The sequence below is a fragment of the Dermacentor silvarum genome, chromosome 4 (genome assembly GCF_013339745.2).
Source record: "Dermacentor silvarum isolate Dsil-2018 chromosome 4, BIME_Dsil_1.4, whole genome shotgun sequence".
Lineage (NCBI taxonomy): Eukaryota > Metazoa > Arthropoda > Arachnida > Ixodida > Ixodidae > Dermacentor > Dermacentor silvarum.
The window spans coordinates 153,849,422-153,863,005 of NC_051157.2; positions in this window are offsets into that span (position 1 = coordinate 153,849,422).

The window sequence follows — 13,584 nt, forward strand, 5'->3', positions numbered from 1 at the left end:
AATAGCTTCTTGGCGAGGCAAGTCCGGGTGTTTTTCTTCATGGGCGCCCCGAAGTCACAGTGAGCCGAAGCCGCAACGCTGCTAACACCGGCGGCGTCGGGCTCCAGAGCTGAAGCGCTCACGTCGCCCGACGATGTTCAAGCCCCACGTGATTGGAGATCATGGTCGAGGGAGAAGCCATTACCGAAGACGAGTTTAAATGACGGCAGCTGGACGGCTTTCCAAGCGCAGAGGAAATTTTCTTGGCGAAATACCTCAGCAGCCACCCCATCTGTGAACTGTACTGAAGGAGTCTCCCCGGAGGAGACCGCGAAGAAGCCACCGCGCTATCGAACGCGGCAGTCAACGCTGCCAAGACGTATACCCCTCCCAAGGTTGCCTGAGGAGCATCTTAAGGTTGTTATATGACCACAGGGAGCTATAAATATGCGAGATTGCGGCTCGGCTGCCGTCTTCCAAGCCGTTTGCGCCGCAATAAAGGCCGACGCAGAAGACGTTCTGAAGAACGACCAGATCAAGGTGCACCGCATCAATAATACTGTCATCATCAGCACGCCGTCGTTAGCTAGAGCACGGGCCTACAAGGACATCATCAGCCTCCAATTTGACGGACAAGATTACAATATGTTAACCTACGTACCGGCACCGAATAACACAACGCGGGGGGTGTATCTACCACGAGTGGTCTGGCGAAGGGGACGCCCAGATATACAAGGAGCTGCAAGAACGCAATCTGGGGCTGAAACTGGCCAGAGCCAGGAGACTGGGTTCATCCAAGCACGTACTCATCACCGTAGCAGAAGTCACACTGCCAGCTTACGTCCGCTACTTCGGAGACACACACGACGTCTACCCCTTTAGAGAAACAGTAGAAGCCTGCTTCAACTGTCGGGAGACAGGGCATTGCATGGACCTATTCCCTCTCCCAAGAAGGGTGCGATGCCGCAGTTGTGGGTCTGAGGAACATGAAACGCCTCCCCCGGGCACACCTGCCACATGCTGGCCCCGTTGCATCGTGTGCCAGGTAGGCCATCCAACCGGGGCTCGTATCTGTCGGTACCGCTTTTATGAGCAATTCCAGGGAAAAAGCACCACTAGAAACACCGAGGCTACAAGCAAGGGGAAAGAACCAACAGAGACGCCCTTCATGGAAGTATCAAATACTAAGGAGGGGAACACGGCATACAGGGATGCTGTGTGTCGCAGCCGTCGCGTCCCCCGTAACATCAACCAGGGAGCATTGGGGGCGCGCACCAACAGCGCGCACCACCGTAGTGGCAGTAGACACCGCAGCAATAGCAGGCCCCGTGGTGACAATAGACAACGACCTGCTTCGATGACAAAGAAAGACCAGGAACCTGGAAAATCAGTGCTGAGGCAGTTGTCAACACCGGACGACGCCGAAAGAGGAAGAAGACCAGAGGACACACAGGTGAGGGAGCTTGCCGCAGAGATCCGTAATCTCAAAAAGCAACTCGCTATAACAAATGATAAACTTGCAGCAGCTAATGAAGAAATTAAATTTCTAAAATCCAGACAAACCAAAAATACTACCACGCCCACTACGCGAGAGATCTTGGCTTGCATTGGGAAGGATGACTCCCAAGAAATGGAGGTTGTTGAAGGGAGAAACCCCAAGAGGAAGTTAGTAGAGCCTACCTCAATGGCAGCCCCCCCCCCCCCCCCCCCCCCCCCCGGTCTTACCACTCTCACCAAACGTATGGATAAACTTGAGGAATTCCTTAATAATTTCGTACAGGAGGTTGATAACTGCATGCAGGTCATGCAGGAAACCATGCAAAAAGGCTTTGAAACTTCTATGGTCTAGATAGCTAAACAATCATCCGCAACACAAACAGGCAACACAAACAAGCAAGGAGGTCCAGCCGTCCGCTGCCGTCATTGCACTCACCCCCAATCCCCAGGCCAAAAGCAACGATATGAAAAGCCTCAAAATGGTTACCTCGTTTCCGACTAGAGCGGATCCATACGCCAAGGGCAACGATGGCGGAATCAATTTAAATCATACAGTGGAACTGTAGGTCTTTCTCTCACAAGAAAGCAGCCCTGCAGTTCACCCTCGCTAATTTCGCCCCCGAAATTGACGTGATCGCACTCCAAGAGACGGAGACTCTGGTTAAATTGACAGGATAAGCCACCTATAATGAGCTATCATCAGAGCAAGGCAAACCCCGTACGGCCGTTGCAATTCAGCGTAACATAGCGGCTGAGCAGGTGGATTTGGAACTTCCGAGCCTTCACTGTACGTGCGTACGGCTGCTCCCTAGGAGCAAGAAACAACACCCTGTGGTTATCCTGAATATATATAGTCCACCAAAAGAAAAATCTATTCCCTTCGTCACCCTCCTGAGAAAGATTTGCAGGGAGGCAGGAAAGTCGCAAATAGTCGTCCTGGGAGATCTAAACGCTACGCATATGGCGTGGGGATATGATCGTAACTCCAGAAAGGGCCTCACGATTATGAATGCCGCCAACAGATACGAGTTCTCACTCATCACCGATTCGGAACAACCCACTCGCATTGGCAATAGCATCTCCCGGAATACCCACCCAGATCTCTGCTTTGTCAAAAATGCGGATGGTGCTAGATGGTCTAATACAGAGCTAAACCTCATCAGTGACCAACCACTACATGCTCACCATTGACATCCCGGCCAAACGGTCCCAAAAAAGAGGAAATTCGTCACGAAACACACAAAGTGGGATCTCTTCAGATTCGAAGGTAATAGAAAAGCCCCGTCTAGCATCACGGACCTAGGTCGATGGGTCAGGGAACTGATACAGGTCAGGAAACTGAACATACAAGGGAGATTCCCTTCGATGAAAATGGTCCTAAACCGGACTCCAAGTTAATTAACCTCTGGGAACAACAGCTAACGCTACAAGCAGAATGGTTGAAGAACAAGCATAACCGTCAGCCTAAACTTCGTCTGACGGGACTCGACAAAGAGATTCAGGACTACTCGGCACTACTTAGTTCATCGCAGTGGTATCAAATCTGTGATAGGATTAATGGACAGCTGGGTAGCAAAAACTCATGGACATTGCTAATACACCTACTTGATCCAGACCAATCGAAGGGCGCCTCTCAAGAGAAAATGCTTACGATCTTACACTCCTTTCCAGGTGGGGAAAAGCCAATGATGGACCTTCTCTGCTCCACATACCTAAACACCAAAGTCGATAGTGACTATTATGAACCGTATAAAGGTGCTCCAAATGCTGATCTGAATCAAATTTTACTGCAGCAGAGGTTCGTGCGGCCCTGTTCAGCCTACGCTCCACATCGGCGGCAGGCAAAGATAGAGTAACCAATAAAATGTTCCGGAAATTGGATGGAGTTTCTATTGACGCCATCACCAAAGTGTTTAATGATTATTGGCACGATGGTTACATTCCTCCCGAATGGAAAGACGAAAAAGTAATCTTTATACCCAAGCCCGGCAAACCTCTTAAATTAGAAAACCTTCGCCCTATTTCAGCCACATAGTAAAGTCCAGGTTCTTTTCGTACCACTCCTCTACTTGGAAGACCGGGACGCACCGCCAGAGCCGGTCTACGCAAGTAGAGGATGTACTGCCGCTAACAATAGCGGCGACGGGTTCGCTGAATGCTTCTTCCGAGACACGGATGACGAGAGAAAAAAAAAACACTTTCTATTTACAATTATTTACAAGAATATTACAAATACAAATACACATACAAGGCGGAACTGGTACACATAGGACATAGTCGATGGTGCATAGCACCGTAGTTTGTCCAGAACTCTTGGACGGGGCAACGGGGCCACGTTTTCTACCCTCCGGTGCCCCGCCCCAAGCATTTACCACCCAATCGCCACCGAGTGGCTACGAGTGGTCCGCCGACGCACCAATCACGAATTCTGTACTAGGATCGTCTTGTTCGCCGGCACTTCCAGTATTGCGCTTCTCCTAAGCGCCCTTTTCTCTATCACCTTTGACGGTGTCTTTCTCCCTCTCCCTCAAAACAACATACAAATAAAAACAACGCTCCAAGAAAGGGGGGGGGGGGTGACAATTGCATAGAGCGCGTGCTCCCGCGCAAAGCCACAGCGCCCAGCACAATGGGTTCAATAAAATCCTAATAAGCAGGCAGCACCTGCAAGCCAAAGTGATTGACCTTTGGTGTGACCCCTTCCCCGCTCGCACTTATTAGAAAAACCGATAGCGTAGTAGCTGCGGGTCATACGTCAATGAAAGCTGTCAAACGACACTTTGGGCTCACGTACCCCTATTCAGTAAATGCTTGCTCGGAGAAGCCTTTCACGACGGTCGATTGGCAACGGTCTTCGAAACGGGTTGTCAAAGGCGGTTAGCATGCAAAAGGTGCGCGTGGTGAATAATGAGTACTGCGTTCACGCTTTCTGTGCCCTTTACACGCCCGGCACGCGCACATCAGGAGCCAGCGACAGTCACGGACATCTAAGCTTTTGCTGTCAGGGAGACTGCATGCGATGTACGTGACGAAGCACCGATACATACTTCATATTGAAATCTTTTGGCGCACACAATCGACACGGACACAGTGAAGGGGGGACACACGTGTGTCCGTGTCGATTGTGTGCGCTAAAAGATTTCAATATGAATTCGTACCAACTCGCCCAACTATCAGTTCTGCTGCAGAAGCACCGATATTCACTCTTCTTTAGGTCGCTTTGTGTACTCTGGGTGCTAATGGCGTCGTCACGCACCCTCTACGTTTGCTCAGTGCCAGCCGGCTCTACTCGCCTCACCACGTGTCAGGTATAATTGGCATGTCATGAGCCTAATCTCTGCCTAATCTCGGCACCGTCACCGCTACGGGCGCCCATCACTGGCACGTATTTCGCTTGTCAAGCAACAATCATTGACAAAATGCGCTAGCTGTCTCTTCCCTTTCTTCGCAGCCGTTTCGTTTGGCGAGACCAGGTTGAACAAAAACACCCATCTTAAGCCCTCCTAGCAGCAATGAAAGAACTAGCTAGCGTTTCTAGCAGCAGGCTTACACACATCATGCCTTTGAAAAGCAATGGAACATGTGGTCTTGAGTCGACTTGTCGAGTTTACGGATACGAAGCAGCTCTTTCCCCCGACCATCGTCGGATTCCGCCACAACGTCTCAGCCCAGGATATTTTATGGCAACTGCAGAGATATATTTTAGATCCAGGGATCCCTGGAGTAACCAGAACAATTCTGGGACTCGAATTAAGAAAGCCTTTGATAATGTGGCGCATCGAGCTATTCTCGAGGGTCTCTCGGCTCTAGGGGTTGGCGACAGAACCCACACCTATCAAGGCTTTCCTGCGCGACCGAACAGCAACACTTCATTTTGGCACTGCCTGCAGCGACAAGATCTCCTAGGGACTTGCGGCACCCCTCAAGGGCCTGTCCTTTCTCCTTTCTATTTACCGTTGCAATGTATCCACTTGCAAGAAAATTATCGGCAATCCCGCACATAAGACACGCCATCTATGCGGATGACGGGACCATATGGACGCGTACTGGATCTTCAGATGATGTGGTGGAAGTGCTGCAGAGGGCTGCAGATGAAGTCCAATGACATGCTCGTAAGGACGGGCTCAAGTGCTCTCCGGCAAAGTCGGAACCCTTCTTGATGTGCGGGAAACTCCCTAACGTCATAGACAAGTATAAAATTCTAATCGACGGCGTGCAGGTACCAATCGTGCCAACCATCCGAGTACTCGGATTGTACATCCAGGAAAAGACCCAGACTTCATGGACCTTAAGCAAGCTACGAACTACAGTCCAACAGCTCTGTAATATGCTCAGAAGAGTGACAAATCGGAATCGGGGAATGAAAGAAAATGAGGCGTGCAGACTAGTCCAAGCCTTCTTCATTGAAAGGCTGGCCTACACTTGCCCATATCTCTACCGCCGAAAATCTGACTTGAAAATACTCAATACCATGATCAGGACCGTCTACAAAACGGCATTGGGAATCCCTAAATGCACCAGTCTCCTAGACCTCGGAGTGCATAACACTATAGAAGAAATAATTGAAGCACATAAGGCTGCTCAACTGTGGCGCCTCTCATGTTCTGCTCAAGGACACACAATTCTAGAACCCATGAATCTCCGCCCCGTTGCTGGCATAACGGATATAATTCGTATTTCCAAAAGCATTGGGAATAAAATTATGATCCCCCCTTCCCAAAAACATGGGAGAAAACAATGTAGGCAGGAGGAAGACTCAGGCCGAGGCACTCGGCCACCGCCTTAGCTGCAAGCCAGCTATATACGTGGACGCTGCACAAGAGAGCGCTCACACGTTCACAATTGCAGCAGTCAACAACGAAGGCCAGACAGTGAGCTCACATAAAATAAGCACAGGCTCCATTCACAAAGCCGAGGAAGCCGCGATTGCGCTTGGTATAGCAGCATCGCGATACAGCTTCTTAATATCGGACTCCATGTCAGCTATTAGAAGTTACATGCAAGGGTCGGTAGGCCCACGAGCCTCCGAAATATTGAGCGAACGGGCTGGCAAGGTTACGCATATCTGGATGCCGGCCCACTCTGGGAATGGCGGGAACGAAATGGCCCACTGTGCTGCCCGAGAATTAATTAACCGGACGGTGGAGGCATGTCCGGGACCGCTACCAGGTGGAACGACACCAAGTCACAGCTACAATGAAATCCGCCTTTTTCATTTTCCTGTGCTGCCCTCTGCCGCACGCCACCGGAAACGTTTTGGTAGGGTGCCGGGGCTTTCGCCGGTTGATTTGTGAACCTGCGCCCTTGTTGCGTGCGCATCGGTTGTGCATTTCGTGGATCGCGAATAATTATTAATGGCTTCTGCGGGGCAGCATGTCGTTCCTGGAAGCCATGTAGCACTCACCAACTATATATATAGGGTGAGCAGGCGTGATAGCGCTGTTTTGTTTATAGTGTGGCCACGGCCGCTCTATGAAACGCGTGCGTTTCATCGAGCGGCCGTGGTGTGGCCTATAAAGGTACGCCGAGTACCCTCTGCCGGCGCGGCGGCATTGGAGTTTGTTGTCGCTGACTCCTGCACTTGCACCTCGCTTTTCTTTCAATTCTTTTTGCACATTCTTTAGACATTTTCTTAAATAAGAAGTATTCGAACGCGCAGCCTTCCGCGTCGGATTTAGCAAAGCGGTGCGCTTGTTCACATCGACATCTACATCGTTGTTAGCGTCAAAAAATTGGGAAAAGGTGCATCACTGTTATGAAAAAAAATGTCAAAACGTCGAATAAAGCACACATACCTGCTCATATGAGCCGCGTTATTCCACCGTGAGACGAATCAGTATGAGCGCCTGAGCTACTCAACGGCGACTGTGATCCAGTTACAAATATCGGGCTGTTAATTTATTACTGATTCTCGCTTTTCTTTAACTTCATCATACTTAGTTTGCGTGTGTCATAAAGCATTATTAGAGAAAAATGTGCTCACATAAGCGATAATTTAAAGGCCGTGTTGTTCTCCCGCAAAAACGCGGATGCCATCGCTGACACCGTTGGTATATAACTGAGCGAGGCGGCTGTTTATGCTGCTGTACCGAATGTACCGTCTCTTGTTTCGCGTTTGACGCAGAGATAAACAGTACATCTCAGGAATTAAGAAATGCGTGAGCATACTAACACGTACAAACCAACCCATCTACGTTGCGAATACGAACGGCAACCTACGGGAACGGTAACCTACAGGTGTTGGCACAGCCGTTGGGCACAGCGCTGTGTCGCCGCTTGCAGATTATTGTGTACGCGCCGTGCGCAGCGAAGAGTAGTTTATTTCAAATCGCTAAGGCCAGAACTGAACTATAAAAGCAGTTTCTTTCGTCCTAACTTGCTTACTTTTCAGTACAGGTCCGCCGGTAGCGGGTGCACGAACTCGACGGAGCCAGGCCTAAGCTTCGCTGAAATCAACATTGGCTCAAACTTCATGTGCATGGCTTGAGAGGGTCGAAGCCTTGCGCATTTCAACCTTTCAACTTCGTAGGCATGTTTTGACTCACTTTGAGCGCGATATATTTATATATACCAACGAAGGCGTTGCGGCTATCGCGTTATAGGTTCGACGGCCTATCGTGCGAGTTTCGGTCGAACGATGGTATAGGCACGGTGATTTTATCGGTGCAGTCGACAAGATAGCCCGTCGCCAGTCTTACGCTACGCACACTTTCAGTACTGCACTGATGTCGAGCTACCAGTGGAGTTTCAACGCAGTACACGGCACGAGTTATCAGTAAAGCGCGTCCGAGCGCTTTTTTTGTTTTTTCGGGGGACGTTTCCCCGAGATGGGGCCGCACGGCCGCGCGCGCGACCCTTCCAAAACGTTTCGCGACTAATCCGCCAGGGCAGAGCGCATGCGCCGTCGGGCCGTGAAAAATGCGGATTGTCACCGCGTACAGGGAGGACCAGCTGATATATCCACCACCGGATTATTCCCTTAATAGAATGTAAACCACGGATCTCCGCGGGGCGCAAACATGTACTGTTATGTCCCCAAAATTCTATCCTAAGGCGAGTATAGTTCAAAATGCAAATATTGCGATACAGATCCAGCTGATCAGCATCATATTCTACGGGGTTGCAGGAATAATCCTCCCCCAAGAAATCTCCTGTGGCAAGCTCCCTCACAGGAGGCGTGGCCCGGGACTCCGTACTAAAATCTAACCCTCAAACCCAAGCCGGGCTGGCGGACTGGGTGGCGAAGGTCGCGGCCAGCTGGACGCCACTCTAGCCTCCTCTGCCTGACCTCGGCTCTCCCCTCCCTCTCCCCTTGTCTTCAATAAACTTTATTTCCTCCTAATGCGTTTTGGACACGCGCGCGCGTTGGGGCAATAGCAAACAATTAATAAAATAATAAAAAAGGTGCTAGGCCCTTCACATTTTAATATAAAGCGACTTGTATTGCCCCTGAAAAAACGTCTTCCCCGCAATGCATTTCTACTTAAAAGTGAAGCCAACTTTAAGGGGATCGGTGTAAGCTTGGTCTTTGTAAGCTGGCTTCACCACGTTCTGTGTTGCAGTGAAGCCCACTGAAAGAAAAAAAAATGTCGCTGTTTCACCCGAAAGGAGAAGCATCAATTGCGTAGCAAATTAGTAGATAGCTATATGGAGTAAGGATAGCACCTTTATCAGCTGTATAAACTTGGACATGCAACAGCACCAGCAACGCGCTGAACTGTTGTCGACGCCGTCGGCGTTCTGCCCGCATTCGCACCGAACGCACGCGGCGTTGGTGACTGTTGCCAGTGCCTCTGGGGGCGGCTCGGAGGTTTTCGACGAGATCAGAACGGGACACTCGTCGAGCAGCGTCGGAAATCTTTACCACCTTCTCGCCTCGCAACATTGTTATATAATTACGCATTTGGTGCCGCAGCTAAACGTCGCCTCCCCTCCCTCCCTCCTTCCTGTCCCCCCATGGCCTTTCACGCGACGGAAGAAGTCGCGTTTGCTCTCTATATATGGTGATTGTAAATGAGGAAAAAGAGGCTTACTTCTGCAACCCTTCAGGGAGTACGGCGCAGAACACGCGTTTGCTCTCCGCCGTCCGTTCGCTCCCCGTGAAAGCGCGCGTCCCCCGCACGCTTTCATTCGCACATACAGCATACGGTGCGTGGCGACGATTTCAACGCCGTTGACGTCATACGGAACCTCACGGTGACGGCGAAGGCAGAAATCCGCTTTGAGTGTCCATATAATTGCTATTGCCATAAAATGCGATGCGAAGGGGACCCGATAACGCTATCGCGTTCCACTCTTAAAGGCGACGCTTAAGCGTCCTCTAGTTTTTGCTTTGCATCGCTGCATATGCGTTCTTAAAGCGTGCAACATACAGAGGTGTTTTTCCTTCTTTTTTGCATTAAGAAATAGAGCCATACAATCATGTATCTTGTTCAAAAGGAGTACATGTTATTTAATTTTGAAAATAAAAAGCTGGTTCTAGGCACATTTTTAGATTTTAGAAAAGTTTCCGATCATAACCTGCTACTGAAGAAAATTAACAGGTATGAGTGGTGTGTAGGCAAATTAAGTTCAAATTGATTGGTTCAGTTAGGGCGAAAATTTTAGCCCGCTCCCCTGGGAGAAACATAAGCCACCTATATAAAATTTGGTGGCAATAATTGGTGAGTGGGGAGCAGGAGAGGGAACATTAGAGCTCATGTGTATCCATAGTCAAATATGCAGAGATTAAGTACTGCCCTGCCTAAAACGTCCTTAAGCAAGCGCTCGAAAGCTTTATTGACGGGTTAGTCATATGTAGGCAACATTTTAAAGTGGGTCGTTTGATTACATGCAACTGGCTTTCTTAATGAAACTGCTCGAACGAAACCACTCCGCTTAATGATGTTTTTCTTCTTCTTCTTCTTGATTTTTGTTTTCATCATGTGAGGTCGCATTTTTCTGCTGTCCTTTTTGTCGTTTTTTTTTTTTCTTGTGGTTTGTGATGTTATGAATAGCCTTCTAGCCGGAGGGCGCCCACCTGTGTCGTTTAAATGCTTACAAGCACGGAATTCCAGTAGGAGAACGCGTAATTGGTCATTACCCATTCTATTAAAGCCACTAACCGACGTTGCCATTGTATTCTGAAGCCCGCGCGCCTGTGATTGTGAAGACAAGGCGGTTCTCACGACTTCGGGAAAATTCCGCAAGAGGGCGTATTGGATATTTGAAAGCACCACCTCACGCACCACCTCATACAATAAGTATGAGGTGGTGCGTGGAATCTGGAAAGGAGTAATGGTGCCAGCGCTAACATTCGCAAATGCCATTATATGCTTAAAATCGGATATATTGGCGGGTTTGGAAGTTAACCAAAGATCAGTAGGCCGGTTGGCTTTGGGAGCACACGGTAATACCACAAATGAGGCAGTGCAGGGTGACATGGGTTGGGCCTCTTTTGAAGTCAGAGAAGCACAAAGCAAAATTAGTTTTGAAGAAAGGCTCAGGAACATGGATGAAAATAAATGGGCGGCTAAAGTGCACAAGTATCTCTACATGAAAAGCGTGGACACAGAATGGAGGAAGAGGTCAAGGAAGTTGGCAACCAAGTACAGGATAATCGAAACTGTAAATAGACAACCAGGGGTCATCAGAAAGAAAGTGAGAGAAATAGAGACCGTGAATTGGATGCAAAGAATGGAAACGAAAAGGACAATGGAGATTTACAAGAATGAGAAGAAAGAAATTAGAAGGGAAAATCTGTACGATAACACAAAGGGCAGTGCCTTGCTATTTGAGGCTCGAGCCGGTTGCCTAAGGACGAAAACATATCGGAAAAAATATTCGGAACTAGATGAGACATGTGTATGCTGCAGTAAAGATCCAGAGACTACTCAGCACATCCTAATGGAATGCGACGGGATCCACCCAGCGAGAACCGTAGGTAACGTGCAACTCCCAGAAGCGCTTGGGTTTAAAGTGGAAGGAAACATAAACAGATCAGCCGTAGAGATCAGCAAGAGGCGATTAGAGTACTGGTGGAAAAAAAAGCAGGGAAAAGATGGATACGACCTGATCTCTTAAAATCATAGGCAGCGGTACAAGGTAAAATTTTGAAAAAGAATATTAATGAGAGGTATACAAAAATGCTAGATAAAGAACATGTATAGTATACCTGATTAAATCAAGCAGGCTAGGTGACTATTTGTCGCCGCCCCGTTTCAAAGGGGATGCCAATAAATCATCATCATCATCAGCAGCAGCAGCCCAGGCCGGCCATTAGGAGGAGCCAGCTGTTCGCCGGTTCCCGAAAGGGCCGGACGACTTCCCCCTTGCCATCACATTCCGCCTGGCCCGATTCAACAAAGAGGACGAGGAGGAGGAGGAGGAAAAACATTTATTAAGAGAGAAAAAAAAAAACAAGCCGGGCCAAGGTGTGATTATTGGGAGAGCTGGTGCTTCCTTTGGCCAAGCTGTTGTGCCATTTCGTCTCATCGCTTGGACAATGCATCCTGCGTTCTAGCTTCCCCTTTCCCAGTTTCTGCAGAGAAGCGGCGTGCGAGCTGTTGTGCGAACCTTTTCCCCTCGGAGGCGGAGTTCTACGAAGAGTTCGGACCACCTCACTGGACGTCCATGATATCACCGGTTTTCCTGAAGTATAGGGATCAGGATACAAGCACGCAGCGCCCTCAGCGGTAGTTATAGCGGCTCTGGTGTTGCGCTGCTGATCTCGGGGTCGCGGGTTCGATCCCAGCTGCAGCGGCGGCATTTCGATGAGATCGAAATACAGGAACGCTCGTTTACTTAGATTTAAATAGGTGCACGTTAAATAAGCCCAAGTGTTCGAAATTAATCCGGAGTTCGCGGCTACGTGTGCCTCTTCATCGGGTCATGATCTTGGCACTAATCCCCGAAAATTTAATTTAATTTGGGCAACTTCCAGCTCACGGTGAAATTAGCTTCTATGGTCCGTAGCAGAGCAACGAAAGATCAAGTGTGAAAACTGCCACATATTCCGCCTTCTCCTTGAAGAAAACTTGGAGCTTCGCCCATGATGCAAAGCAGTGAGGCAATCCCGGCCACGGCGGCCACATTTCTATGGGGGCGAAATGCAATAACGACCGTATGCCGTGTATGGGGTGCGCGTTAAGGAACCCCAGGGGGTACAATTTATTCCGGAGTCCCCCACTATATACGGCGTACCTCTAAGCCATCTTTCTTTTTATTTATTCAAGAAAGAAACCCACTAAAACCTATTATCTCGTAACTTTCAAAGCTGCAATGAGCGAACAAATGTTGTGCAGAGTTGTTGAGATGCCCCAGCGTCTCCTTCCCTTGTATTGCGCGCTCACGTCTCGTTTACAGGAGATAAAAACGATCACAAGACAGAGAAGCGCCTCTGCTGTTGCGCCGTAAGAGAAGGAAATGTGATAGTCTTCGTAGAAACAAACAGCGCTAAGATCCGGACTCTATAGTGCGGCTTCGTTCACTCGTGAGCTAGCAACGTGATACTACCCTACAAGTTACCTTACAAAAGGAAGTTATACAGACGTACAGACGAGCTGGTAAAACGGTCTCTCCTCAATCTCAATCTCATCAACGCCTTCCTCAAACAGGTGTCGGCACTGAAACCTAGATTTATATACAAAGAAACCAGAAGCAAGAAAGGCCAGGCAGGTTACCCAGACGCACGTCCGGTCTGCTTCTAAGCGCTAGGGTAATTCATGAGAGAAATAATGTAAGGCATGGCTATAGCTCACAACTAGTACTCTCTCTCCCTTTGTTGCGCTTTTCGACGTGTAATTATGATTATAGAGTATTTCTTTACACGTCGGGGTCGCAAAGAAAGTGCCGTAAGTTCGCGCGCGTCGCGGCTCAACATAAACCATGAAAAACGGGAGTGCGGGGAGATGGGGAGGGGGGAGGGGGGCTTAGCATAAATTACATTATCGCACCTTCTTCTTCCCTCCTTTGTTGGTTTACTTTGTGTTCAAGGAGTACAATCGCCACGACGAGACTTGCATACGCTAAGGTTATATGAAAAAAAAAAGCATGAACGAAATGCTGCTCATAACCTCATGAGCATCTATTCACGACAGCATATATGCTATCGTGCATATTTTACACTGT